We start from the raw sequence: 14,365 nt of genomic DNA on the forward strand, positions 1-14,365 counted from the left end.
TTGTTGGCGTAATTACATTTTTTTCTCAGCCTCTTTGCTCAACGTACTTGAGTAATTTTGACATATCATGAGACCTACATTTGTGTCCATTATAAAATTTATCTTAATTGATACAGAAGAACTAAAGTTCATGGTAATAGTTTTCAAGCAAATGGATTTCACTCATAAGAAAATAAAAGGACATATGTCCATTTTAGAACCCACTTTTGGTTACAGTGAAAATCATTTGTGCCTAAAATTTGTGAGAACCATTTGTGCTACTAATCAGTACCATTAAAAACTAATCTGCTTCTAGATATATAACCAAAATAATTGAAAAAATACATCATCACAAAATCTTGGACATGAATATCGGTAGCAGTGTTATTATAATAGTCAAAAAGTAGAAGCAACCCAAATGTCCATTAACTAACGAATGAATGGGTAAACAAAACGTGGCATATCCATCCTGCAGAATACTATTCAGCTGTAAAAAGGAATGAGGTTCTGATACATGCTACAACATGGATGAATCTTGAAAACACTAATCCAGGAAGAGAAAACCACTATTACAGAATAGGAAAATTTATGAAGACAAAAAGTAGATTTGTGGCTCCCAGGGGCTGGAGATAAGAAGGAATTGGGAGTGACTGGTAATGAATATGAGATTTCTTTTTGGAGTGATGGAAGTGTTCTGAGATTAGATGATGATTATGAATGCATAACTGTGAATATACTAAAAAGCCTGAATTGCACACCTAAAAACAGTACTTTTTATTTTAATAAACTGCGCGGTCACAGCTCACTGCAGCCTCAAACTCCCAGGCTCAAGCAGTTCTCCTGCTCAGTCTACCTAGTAGTTCAGACTACAGGAACACACCACCATACTTGGCTAATTTTTTTTTTTTAAGTTTTTAGAGATGGAATCCTACTATGTTGCCCAGGCTGATCTCCAACTCCTGGGCTCAAGTGATTCTCCTGCCTCAGTCTCCCAACATACTGGAATTATAGGCATGAGCCACAGCGCCTGGCCTAAGCCTGTTACTTTTAAAAACATTATTATCCATTGTACTTGCCCTCTTTAAGATGGTATGCCTTCGAAAATATTTAAATATAGAAATGATTTGGGGAAGATAAAAAATACTTAGAACATGAATCATTCACCTCAACTCCAGCAAAATATTTCTAAGGTTATTAATAAATACAACCAGGGAGTGTTTAATGTTCTCTTCTTAAAGGAGACCAAAAGTTGAATAATACTCAAAGATGTCAGGGTCATAGTGACATGAATCCAGTTTTTTAAAAAACACAAAACTCAAGTCACTGAAGACAGAATAGCAGGTTTGCCATAGAAAATGTTGCTTACAGGGCTAAAGAGCCCTAAGGCTCTTGAGCCACTTTTACCAGCAGGCAGGAATGAGGTGGAAAACTTATCCGCCAATCCAAGGGCTACTCCCGTGGCTCATGCCTCCCAGCAGAAGTAAACAGCATTGAGCACTTTAATAAAAAGCTTGTCCTTTCCAAAAGTTGATCCACTTTCTCAAATAAAACTATTGAACTGCTTTAAAAGTAAAAAAAAAAAAAACCTCTCAATTCGAACTGAAATACTTAGTCTTCCAAAAATTTCCCATTTTCCTCAGTTCCGGCCAGAATAATAAAGGAGCCTGAAGAAACAGCACCCCATATATGATTAGATATATGAGGTACCAATCCATCTTTAGAGGCAAAAGGAATATGTATATTCTCAAGGCTCTGTTCACTGTTAGTGCTTAGAAAATCCAATTTTACTCTAACAAAATCTATAAGCTTTTGCTAAAAGCTTGGGGCCTTCATTTCTCTCCCTGATAGAGATGATTCTGTAAATGGCTGCTACAACTGCCCACCTGTACCGTGTTTGTACATTGCTTTTCATTTTAAGTATGTAATTACTGCCTTAAAACCACGAGGAAGCATATTGCATGTTATTTCCTAATTCATGGGTATATACCTACTTTTTTTTGTTACAAAAACAAAAAGCCCAGTGTAATTGGGAAACTGTCATGAGAGAAACCTATTGAGTATTGTAGTTTTGTGTATGCAATGACTAGCTCTGTGACCTTGAGCAAGTTATTTGCCCTCGCTAGGCCTTTCAGCATAAAATGATGGGCATTAGCTAGATGCTCTCTAGGTCCCTTTGATGTTCACATTACTATGATTTTGATTCTGTATTTTGTGTCTTTGGATGCACATATTGGTTCAAGCCAAGTGGCCTGTATGCTGCAAACAAGACGTGCTTTTATGCTGGTTCCGGTTGTTGTGCTTTTGCTTTGCTCGGCCACCTTCAGAGAGTGTTGCAATGATGGCAGTCACAAGAAGTAGTGCATCAGAATGAAAAGTTTTGCATGTTTATTCATTTGAAGGACTTTCTCTTTCACTGATTATTTAGCAGCTTACAACCTTGTGGGCACCTCAGAATGAAGGCCTCAGAATTGGCCTTCACAAGGAGCGAAGGAGGATGGATACGTGATGGGCTTCCATTGGAGGAGGTGAGTAGAATTTCAATGGAGCAACTTGGAAAATTGTTATGAATGACTCTGAAACCCCAGCAACCCACATCAGACATCTCAATTACTCTGAAATCACCCCCTAAGTCTCATTTTCCATGTAAATATTCCTTTTTTTTTCTGTTTTATTTATTTATTTATTTTTGAGACAGGGTCTCATTCTGTCACCCAGGTTGGAGTTCAGTGGCATGATCATGGGTCACTGCAGCCTCAAACTCTAGGCTTTAAGCAATTCTCTCATCTCAGCCTCTTGAGTAGACAGGACAACACGTACAAGACACAATGCCCAGCTAATTTTTTTTATTTTGTGTAGAGACAAGTTCTCCCTATGTTACCAAGGCTGCTCTTGAACTCCTGGGCTCACGTGATCCTCCTACCTCAGCCACCCAAAGTGCTGGGTGTCACTCACCCAGGTTGAGCCACCACACCCAGCCTCACGACTTGGTCCCCTTTTAGGTGAATGAGAATCAAGGAGATTCTCTTGGAACACATCCACAAGCTGAAGGCAGAGAAGGCCTACCAGAAGCCCCTGGCTGATCAGATAGGCCCCCCAGGGTTAAGACCAAGGAAGTACAGGAATGCCCTGAGGAGCCACTTTAGGCCAAGGAGGAGGTAACCAAGACTCTGTCCAAGGAAGACATCAGGACATGAAGGTCCCCTCTCTTCTGTGTGCATGGTGGTTGATATGGTTTGACTCTATGTCCACACCCAAATCTCATCTCTAATTGTAATACCCAGGTGGCAAAGGAGAGACCTGGTGGAAGGTGATGGGATCATGGGGGTGGTTACCCCATGCTGTTCTTGTAATAGTGAAGGAGTCCTCATGAGACCTGATGATTTTAAAAGTGGCATCTTCCCATACCGTCTCTGTCTTTCCTGACACCTTGTGACAAAGGTGCTTGCTTCTTGTTCACTTTCTGCCACGATTATAAGTTTCCTGTGGCCTTCCCAGCCATGCAGCACTGTAAGTCAATTAAACCTCTTAACCTCTTTCCTTTATAAACTACCCAGTCTCTGGTATTTCTTTATAGCAGTTTTAAAACAGACTAGCACAGGTATGTACTGTTTACCTTAAATTATGGTCATTGTACATATTTTGTCCTCAAGGAAAGATGACAGATGATTTTGTTGGTTTGTTCCCCCCCAAATCCCCCCCACCCCCCACCCCCGCGTGCTTCTCAACTTCCTTACGGAAAAATCACTGCCATAAAAGAACTCAACATCACCTGGGCATGGCGGCTCAGGCCTGTAATCCCAGCACTTTGAGAGGCTGAGGTGGGTGGATCACCTGAGGTCAGGAGTTCAAGACCAGCCTGGCCAACATAGTGAAACCCTGTCTCTACTAAAAATACAAAAAATGAGCTGGATGTGGTGGCAGGTGCCTGTAATCCCAGGTACCCGGGAGGGTGAGGAAAGAGAATTCCTCAACCTGGGAGGTGGAGGTTGCAGTGAGCCAAGTCGCACCATTGCACCCCAACATGGGCAACAAGAGAGAAACACCATCTCAAAAAAAAAAAAAACTCAACGTCACAAATATAGGAATAATTGGAGCCCTGATATTCTTTGTTATATCACCTGAATTCTAAATATGTGAAACATACATTTTTAAAATAATGACATGTGGACCAAAACATCACTTGCTTAAATTAAGGGCTTGCCAATTGTTAAAATTGTTGATAGATGTCTAACCACTGAATTATATACTTTCTTTCATTGATGTTGAGATGGCCTATTTGGTAAGCATAACGCTGGTCTACATAACTTACAGCACAACTGAATATCAAAGGTTTGATATTTGTTGCTTTTTTCTGTTCCCTTCAATAAACCAAAATATTCTTAATATTCAATCAATGCTTCCAATATTATATTTCTGTAGGAGTTTTGGATGATTTATCACCAAGAACCAGCTCAGCCGGGGGACCCCCACCCAGGCGGTGCTGAAGTAAATGAGGCAGACTCCCAAACAGAACCACAAAGTGAATCTATCCAGGGGCCAGCAGCCCATCCAGCTGAGAGCCTCAGGGGCTGACAACATTCCAAGCTGAAGGCCCCCAGCAGATTCTGATCCACGCATTTAGTCTCTCTCAACAGGTGATTATTATTAACAAATAGGTGTTCTGTATTTACTTATAACTCAAAAATCTACCAAGTAGGCAGCTGTACCCACTTACCACTAATTACAAACTAAATGGTGTTCTCCACAAGGGAGCCACAGGGGGAGCCACAGGGGCAGGGGAAACAATATTTATCAACAATTTATAGCTCTCTGAAGAAACAGGAAGGTATGTTATAGTGGATCAGTAAATTACTGCTTTGCCAGAAAAAAATCTATGAGATATTTTTCTCCATTAATCACCTGTTTTATAGATGAGTGATCCAGAGACTGATTGCTTAAGTTTAAATTTAATTATTAACAATGTAGAAAGAGAAAATATGCATTCAAAATATTTTATTACACATTTTCTTTGATCGTACTTTTATTTATTATTATTATTTTTTTCATTTTTTATTGGATTTTAGGTTTTGGGGTACATGAGCAAAGCATGCAAGACAGTTGCGTAGGAACACACATGGCAGTGTGCTTTTCTTTCCTTCTCCCCTTCACCCACATTTGGCATTTCTCCCCAGGCTATCCCTACCCACCTCCCGCTCCCACTGGCCCTCCCCTTTTCTCCCCAATAGACCCCAGTGTTTAGTACTCCCCTTTCTGTGTCCATGTGTTCTCATTTTTCATCACCCACCTATGAGTGAGAATATGCGGTGTTTCATTTTCTGTTCTTGTGTCAGTTTGCTGAGGATGACGTTCTCCAGATTCATCCATGTCCCTACAAACGACACAAACTCATCATTTCTGATTGCTGCATAATATTCCATGGTGTATATGTGCCACATTTTTCCAATCCAGTCTATTATCAATGGGCATTTGGGTTGATTCCAGGTCTTTGCTATTGTAAACAGTGCTGCAATGAACATTCGTGTACATGTGTCCTTATAGTAGAACGATTTATAGTCTTTTGGATATATACCCAGTAATGGGATTGCTGGGTCAAATGGAATTTCTATTTCTAAGGCCTTGAGGAATCGCCACACTGTCTTCCACAATGGTTGAACTAATTTACACTCCCACCAACAGTGTTAAAGTGTTCCTTTTTCTGCACATCCTCTCCAGCATCTGTTGTCTCCAGATTTTTTAATGATCGCCATTCTAACTGGCGTGAGATGGTGTCTCAATGTGGTTTTAATTTGCATCTCTCTGATGACCAGTGACGATGAGCATTTTTTCATATGATTGTTGGCCTCATATATGTCTTCTTTCGTAAAGTGTCTGTTCATATCCTTTGCCCACTTTTGAATGGGCTTCTTTGTTTTTTTCCTGTAAATCCGTTTGAGTTCTTTGTAAATTCTGGATATCAGCCCTTTGTCAGATGGGTAAACTGCAAAAATGTTTTCCCATTTTGTTGGTTGCCGATCCACTCTAGTGACTGTTTCTTTTGCCGTGCAGAAGCTGTGGAGTTTCATTAGGTCCCATTTGTCTATTTTGGCTTTTGTTGCCAATGCTTTTGGTGTTTTGTTCATGAAGTCCTTGCCTACTCCTATGTCCTGGATAGTTTTGCCTAGATTTCCTTCTAGGGTTTTTATGGTGCCAGGTCTTATGTTTAAGTCTTTAATCCATCTGGAGTTAATTTTAGTGTAAGGTGTCAGGAAGGGGTCCAGTTTCTGCTTTCTGCACATGGCTAGCCAGTTTTCCCAACACCATTTGTTAAACAGGGAATCCTTGCCCCCTTGCTTGTTTTTGTCAGGTTTATCAAAGATTGTATAGTTGTAGATATGTTGTGTTGCCTCCGGTGCCTCTGTTTTGTTCCATTGGTCTATATCTCTGTTTTGGTACCAGTACCATGCTGTTTTGATTACTGTAGCCTTGTAGTATAGTTTGAAATCCGGTAGTGTGATGCCCCCCGCTGTGTTCTTTTTGCTTAGAATTGACTTGGCTATGCAGGCTCTCTTTTGGTTCCATATGAAGTTCATGGTGGTTTTATCCAGTTCTGTGAAGAAAGTCAATGGTAGCTTGATGGGGATAGCATTGATTCTGTAAATTACTTTGGGCAGTATAGCCATTTTCACGATATTAATTCTTCCTAACCATGAACATGGAATGTTTCTCCATCTGTTTGTGTCCTCTCTGATTTCGTTGAGCAGTGGTTTGTAGTTCTCCTTGAAGAGGTCCCTTACGTTCCTTGTGAGTTGTATTCCAAGGTATTTTATTCTTTTTGTAGCAATTGCGAATGGCAGTTCGTTCTTGATTTGGCTTTCTTTAAGTCTGTTATTGGTGTAGACGAATGCTTGTGATTTTTGCACATTGATTTTATATCCCGAGACTTTGCTGAAGCTGCTTATCAGTTTCAGGAGTTTTTGGGCTGAGGTGATGGGGTCTTCTAGGTATACTATCATGTCGTCTGCAAATAGAGACAATTTGGCTTCCACCTTTCCTATTTGAATACCCTTTATTTCTTTTTCTTGCCTGATTGCTCTGGCTAGAACTTCCAGTACTATATTGAATAGGAGTGGTGAAAGAGGGCATCCTTGTCTAGTGCCAGATTTCAAAGGGAATGCTTCCAGTTTTTGCCCATTCAGTATGATATTGGCTGTTGGTTTGTCATAAATAGCTTTTATTACTTTGAGATACGTTCCATCGATACCGAGTTTATTGAGGGTTTTTAGCATAAAGGGCTGTTGAATTTTGTCAAATGCCTTTTCTGCATCAATTGAGATAATCATGTGGTTTTTGTTTTTGGTTCTGTTTATGTGGTGAATTACGTTTATAGACTTGCGTATGTTGAACCAGCCTTGCATCCCTGGGATGAATCCTACTTGATCATGGTGAATAAGTTTTTTGATTTGCTGTTGCATTCGGCTTGCCAATATTTTATTGAAGATTTTTGCATCTATGTTCATCATGGATATTGGCCTGAAGTTTTCTTTTCTCGTTGGGTCTCTGCCGGGTTTTGGTATCAGGATGATGTTGGTCTCGTAAAATGATTTGGGAAGTATTCCCTCTTTTTGGATTGTTTGAAATAGTTTTAGAAGGAATGGTACCAGCTCCTCTTTGTGTGTCTGGTAGAATTCGGCTGTGAACCTGTCTGGACCTGGGCTTTTTTTGTGTGGTAGGCTCTTAATTGCTGCCTCGACTTCTGACCTTGTTATTGGTCTATTCATAGTTTCAGCTTCCTCCTGGTTTAGGCTTGGGAGGACACAGGAGTCCAGGAATTTATCCATTTCTTCTAGGTTTACTAGTTTATGTGCATAGAGTTGTTTGTAATATTCTCTGATGGTTTGAATTTCTGTGGAATCTGTGGTGATTTCCCCTTTATCATTTTTTATTGCATCTATTTGGTTGTTCTCTCTTTTCTTTTTAATCAATCTGGCTAGTGGTCTGTCTATTTTGTTGATCTTTTCAAAAAACCAGCTCTTGGATTTATTGATTTTTTGAAGGGTTTTTCATGTCTCAATCTCCTTCAGTTCAGCTCTGATCTTAGTTATTTCTTGTCTTCTGCTGGGTTTTGAGTTTTTTTGATCTTGCTCCTCTAGCTCTTTCAATTTTGATGATAGGGTGTCAATTTTGGATCTCTCCATTCTCCTCATATGGGCACTTATTGCTATATACTTTCCTCTAGAGACTACTTTAAATGTGTCCCAGAGGTTCTGGCACGTTGTGTCTTCGTTCTCATTGGTTTCGAAGAACTTCTTTATTTCTGACTTCATTTCATTGTTTACCCAGTCAACATTCAAGAGCCAGTTGTTCAATTTCCATGAAGCTGTGTGGTTCTGGGTTGGTTTCTGTATTCTGAGTTCTAACTTGATTGCACTATGGTCTGAGAGGCTGTTTGTTATGATTTCAGTTGTTTTGCATTTGTTGAGCAGTGTTTTATATCCAATTATGTGGTCAATTTTAGAGTAGGTGTGATGTGGTGCTGAGAAGAATGTATATTCTGTGGATTTGGGGTGGAGAGTTCTGTAAATGTCTATCAGGTTTGCTTGCTCCAGGTCTGAGTTCAAGCCCTGGATATCCTTGTTGATTTTCTGTCTGGTTGATCTGTCTAATATTGACAGTGGAGTGTTAAAGTCTCCCACTATTATTGTGTGGGAGTCTAAGTCTCTTTGTAAGTCATTAAGAACTTGCCTTATGTATCTGGGTGCTCCTGCATTGGGTCCATATATGTTTAGGATCGTTAGCTCTTCTTGTTTTATTGATCGTTTTACCATTATGTAATGACCTTCTTTGTCTCTTTTGATCTTTGTTGCTTTAAAGTCTATTTTATCAGAGATGAGAATTGCAACTCCTGCTTTCTTTTGCTCTCCATTTGCTTGGTAAATCTTCCTCCATCCCTTTATTTTGAGCCTTTGTGTATCCTTGCATGTGAGATGGGTTTCCTGGATACAGCACACTGATGGGTTTTCGATTTTTATCCAATTTGCCAGTCTGTGTCTTTTGATTGATGCATTTAGTCCATTTACATTTAGGGTTAATATTGTTATGTGTGAATTTGATACTGCCATTTTGATGCTAAGTGGCTGTTTTGCCAGTTAGTTGTTGTAGATTCTTCATTATGTTGATGCTCTTTAGCATTTAGTGTGATTTTGGAATGGCTGGTACTGGTTGTTCCTTTCTATGTGTAGTGCCTCTTTTAGGAGCTCTTGTAAAGCAGGCCTGGTGGTGACAAAATCTCTGAGTACTTGCTTGTTCACAAAGGATTTTATTTTTCCTTCACTTCTGAAGCTCAGTTTGGCTGGATATGAAATTCTGGGTTGAAAGTTCTTTTCTTTAAGAATGTTGAATATTGACCCCCACTCTCTTCTGGCTTGTAGTGTTTCTGCCGAGAGATCTGCTGTGAGTCTGATGGGCTTCCCTTTGTGGGTAACTCGACCTTTCTCTCTGGCTGCCCTTAGTATTTTCTCCTTTATTTCAACCTTGTTGAATCTGACGATTATGTGCCTTGGGGTTGCTCTTCTTGCAGAATATCTTTGTGGTGTTCTCTGTATTTCCTGCATTTGAGTGTTGGCCTGTCTTGCTAGGTGGGGGAAGTTTTCCTGGATGATGTCCTGAAGAGTATTTTCCAGCTTAGATTCATTCTCTTCGTCCCCTTCTGGTACACCTATCAAACGTAGGTTAGGTCTCTTCACATAGTCCCACATTTCTTGGAGACTTTGTTCATTCCTTTTTGCACTTTTTTCTCTAATCTTGGTTTCTCGTTTAATTTCATTGAGTTGGTCTTCGACTTCAGATATTCTTTCTTCTGCTTGGTCAATTCGGCTATTGAAACTTGTGCATGCTTCGCGAAGTTCTCATATTGTGTTTTTCAGCTCCTTTAATTCATTCATATTCCTCTCTAAGTTATCCATTCTTGTTATCATTTCCTCATATCTTTTTAAGTTCCTTAGTTTCTTTGCATTGATTTAATACATGTTCTTTTAGCTCACAAAAGTTTCTCATTATCCACCTTCTGAAGTCTAATTCCATCATTTCATCACAGTCATTCTCCGTCCAGCTTTGTTCCCTTGCTGGTGAGGAGTTTTGAGCCTTTCTAGGAGGCGAGGTGTTCTGGTTTCAGGTGTTTTCCTCCTTTTTTCGCTGGTTTCTTCCCATCTTTGTGGGTTTATCCACTTGTCATCTGCGTAGTTGCTGACTTTTCGATTGGATCTCTGAGTGGACACCCAGATTGTTGATGATGAAGTAATTCTGTTACTTGGTTTTCCTTCTACCAGCCTAGCCCCTTCGCTGTACGACTGCTGAGGTCCACTCCAGGCCCTGCTTGTCTGGGGTGCACCTCTAGCAGCTGTGGCACAGTGAGGGATGCTACCCGTTTCTTTTTCTGCTATCTTTGTCCCAGGATGATGCCTGCCAAATGTCAGTCTTTTGGATATAGAGGGGTCAGGGAGCTGCTTGAGGAGACAGTCTGTACTTTTTGGGAGCTCAATTGCTGAGCTGTGAGCTCTGTTGTTCATTCAGGGCTGTTAGGCTGCTATGTTTGATTCTGCTGCAACAGAGCTCATTTAAAAAACCCTTTTTTTCTCAAATGCTCTGTGTTAGGGTGTTCGGGCTTTATTTTTTGATGTCTGTTGCAGTGTCCTGCCCAGGTAGGAGGCAGACTAGCCACTGTTTGCCTGCCAAGGCTCCGCCCTGCTGTTGTGTGATTCGCCCTGTTCCTACAGGCTCTGCTGTGGTCTCCGCAACGCCCTGCAGCGGAGTCTCTTCGTTGTAGCATGTTGCCTCAGCAATGGCAGGCTGCGTCAGCAGTGGGCGTGTATCTCAGTAGGGACGGGTTGCCTCGGCAACGGGAGGCTGCGTCAGCAGTGGGCGTGTATCTCAGTAGGGACTGGTTGCCTCGGCAACGGCTGGCTGTGTCAGCAGGGGGCGTGTATCTCAGTTGCGGCGGGTTGCCCCGGTAGTGGTGGACGCCCCTCCCCCACAGAGCGTCTCGGACCCTCTGCTCGGGATAGTTTGAAATCGCGGTTTTGTTCGTCCCACTGGGTACCCCAAACGCTCTGTCCCTGCAATCCCCTGGGCTGGCCTACTGTCCCAGTCTCGTTCAGTCTCAAGTCCAGCCCTCTCAATTCTCAGGTTGCCGGTTCAACAGGGCACCTGGACAAGCGCGCCCTGTGGGGATTGCTGGGTAGGGCCGGCCGCTGCTGCCCCGGCTGCCGGCTTCGCCAGGCAGACCTACTGCCTGGCGTCCCGTGTCTTTTTTATACTTGGGAGTTTCCCTGTTCTGTGGGCAACAAAGATCAGTCTGGAAATGCAGCTCCGACTCACCTCTTTGCGGATTCAACGAGAGCTCCAATCCTGGGTTGTTCTCACAGCGCCATCTTGAGTCCTCCCTTGATCGTACTTTTAAAAGTATCTCTCATATATGCTACGGCTATGTAAAAATAAAATTAAACTACATAATTTGGTTTATTATTTTGGTTTATTAATTCAGTAATGGGGAAACCCTTTATTTACATGATTTTATGCATTATCTCCAAACCAATACATTTTTTGTCTTATTATTATGCTGAGATTCAGTCAATAAATATGTATTGAGAACTCACTTTGTGCCCTTTTTAGGATGTGTAATAGCACAGAGGAAATCACAACTCTTATGAAGCCCACATTCTATTTGAGGAAGACAGAAAAAAATAAACAAATGAATCTAAAGAATAATTTCAAAGAGAGACAAACACTAAAAGGAAAATTGAGAGGAGTGATGGGAAGGGGAATGGGTCTGGCTGATGGCTATTGTAAAGAGGGAAGCTGAGGAGAAAGTTGGTCTAAATGATAAGAAGAGTCAGCCACCAAAGATCTGAAAGGAAGACATTCTAAGCTGAGAGAAAAGCAAATGCAGCAGGCTTCAATCAAGAATAAGCTCAGAGTGTTCCACCACCAAGAAGGAGGCCAGGTGTATATGTGCCACATTTTCCTAGTCCAGTCTATCATCGATGGGCATTTGGGTTGGTTCCAGGTCTTTGCTATTGTAAACAGTGCTACAATGAACATGGACACAGGGAGGGGAGCACTACACACTGGGGTCTATTGGGGGGAATGAGGAGAGACAACAGGGGGTGGGAGTTGCGGAGGGATAGCATGGAGAGAAATGCCAGATGTGGGTGAAGGGGAGGAAGGCAGCAAATCACACTGACACGTGTGTACCTATGCAACTAACTTGCATGTTCTGCACATGTACCCCAAAACCTAAAATGCAAAAAAAAAAAAAGGAGAAGAAGGCCAGGATAGCCAGTGCAGACTGGGTGACAGGGAGAGTCACAGGGAGTATAGTGTTAGGGGTGAGGAGTAATGAGGTTATGAACTGCCCCATGTTGGCCATAGGAATAAATTTCTATTGTACAACATTTTAATTATAACCAGAGAAATTATAACCAGTGAAAGTTTTAAACAGAGTGTATATGATCTACATACTGTTTTAAAAGAGTACTTTGAATGTCATATGGAAAGAGAATAGAATGAAGAAAAAGCAGCATTAGAGGTAATTAGGAGGTTATAGTTAGACAAGATGTGATGGGGCCTTGGATATGGGTAGGAGCAATGGGCGTGGTGAGGAGTGATCAGATTTGGAAAGTTTCTAATCTTGTGTATGGAATAGACGTAAGGGGCCCTGGCCTAATGACTGGGTGATGTCATTCACTGAGAAGGAGAAGACTATGAAAGGAGCAGATTTGGAGAGGGGGGAAATCAAGAATTTCACTTTTAGTTTGCTAAGTGTTAGTGAGCTATTAAACAGGGAAAGACATGGAGTAAGCAGTTAGATAAATGAGCGTGGCACCCTGAAGCGTATATGATCTGCAATTCATTTCCAAAAATTTACACTACTTTCTTACAGATATTTGGCAAATACTCATTGTTTTCTGTTAATCTTGTCCCCAAAGCCATTCATGGAATTTCTTTAGAGATGATAAATAACTGATTTCTTCCTTGTATTCACCTGCCCATGTCGATGTCCTGGGATATGAGAAGAATGTAAATGTTGTTGGATGCCTGAAATGGAAGAGTTTCATAATTTTCACTGATGCATTAGTATTAGTACCTTCCTGAGTCTATTAATTTGCCTTAATTTACTACTTCTGATTTTTTGTAGTACTTCTCCTTTTTCCCAGAAAAGTGTAAAAAAAGTCTTAATATAACTTATATACTAAGAATCCCAGTAAAGTTAGTCTTGTATCACCAACACTTACTATACAACTTAGACTATATCAAGATGAAATAAACGTTGGTTGAATTACTGCATCAAATACAATATTTAATATGTATTTTAAAATTTTTATTATCAAATTTAATAATTTATCAAAGAACTTGAGGCTTTCAAAAAATCATGTGAATCCAAGCTATACAAATGAGTCACATACTTTGGTCAATACAGACAGCAATGGTGAGTTAATTATCCCAAGGTCACTGGATAAAATCCTACTTCCTATGACATACATAGTCTGTAGCTTAAGTGAACAAACATGGTTTTCCTCCACAAATATGGTACAATAGGCAGCTGAAAGTAGGGAAATTAAACCTGACTGAAAGATCAAGCATGGAGAGAAAGATTTGGAGATGACTGGAGATTGATTGAAACAACAGACCCATGTTGCACTTCCTTCATGATGCACTTGCCTGACGTTCTAGACAAACGTGATCAAATTTCACCCACTTCATAGTGATGAAAAGAAAAAGCAGTGCTAGTCTGTGCAACACTGGTGACCAACAGGATTCACATAGAGTTTTTCCAAATAACAGAGCAAGTGAAAATTCATCTTCCCATCTCCCTGCAGTGAGTGAGAGAAAACAGGAGACATAAACGAAAGTTTCTGTGAGGTTCAATTGTGAGGTGAGAACATAAATTATCCCTGGAGATCAATTGATAAGAAGAAAGGTGGTGATTGATTTAGATGGAGGCATGAAATAGAAAGCACAGGGCCAGTGTATTTTCTTGGTAAATGGAGGATTTTCATTCTTTTGGGGTATATTTTCAGTTTGGGTAAGTTGTATTTTTTCAACTTATAGCTACAAGATAATAAGGCAATAGTCCTTGAACCTATTAAAACAAATATTTTATTATTAAAGAAAGACTATTAGCCCTTTTAAGTAAAAGTTTTGGGCAAAATAAGATCCATTTTATGGTGATACCGTATATTATAGAATGACTATACTTTTATGGTATACTTATGGATGTGAGAAATCACTTACAAATCTTACATCTTATGGATGTAAGAAATCACTCATATTTTCCACATCTATCTAACAAGATAATGGTTATCTGTGGTTTTGCTTTCTGAAGAACCAGGGTCAAGCATGTTCACCTTCC

Source organism: Callithrix jacchus, chromosome 3 (genome assembly GCF_049354715.1).
Source record: "Callithrix jacchus isolate 240 chromosome 3, calJac240_pri, whole genome shotgun sequence".
Lineage (NCBI taxonomy): Eukaryota > Metazoa > Chordata > Mammalia > Primates > Cebidae > Callithrix > Callithrix jacchus.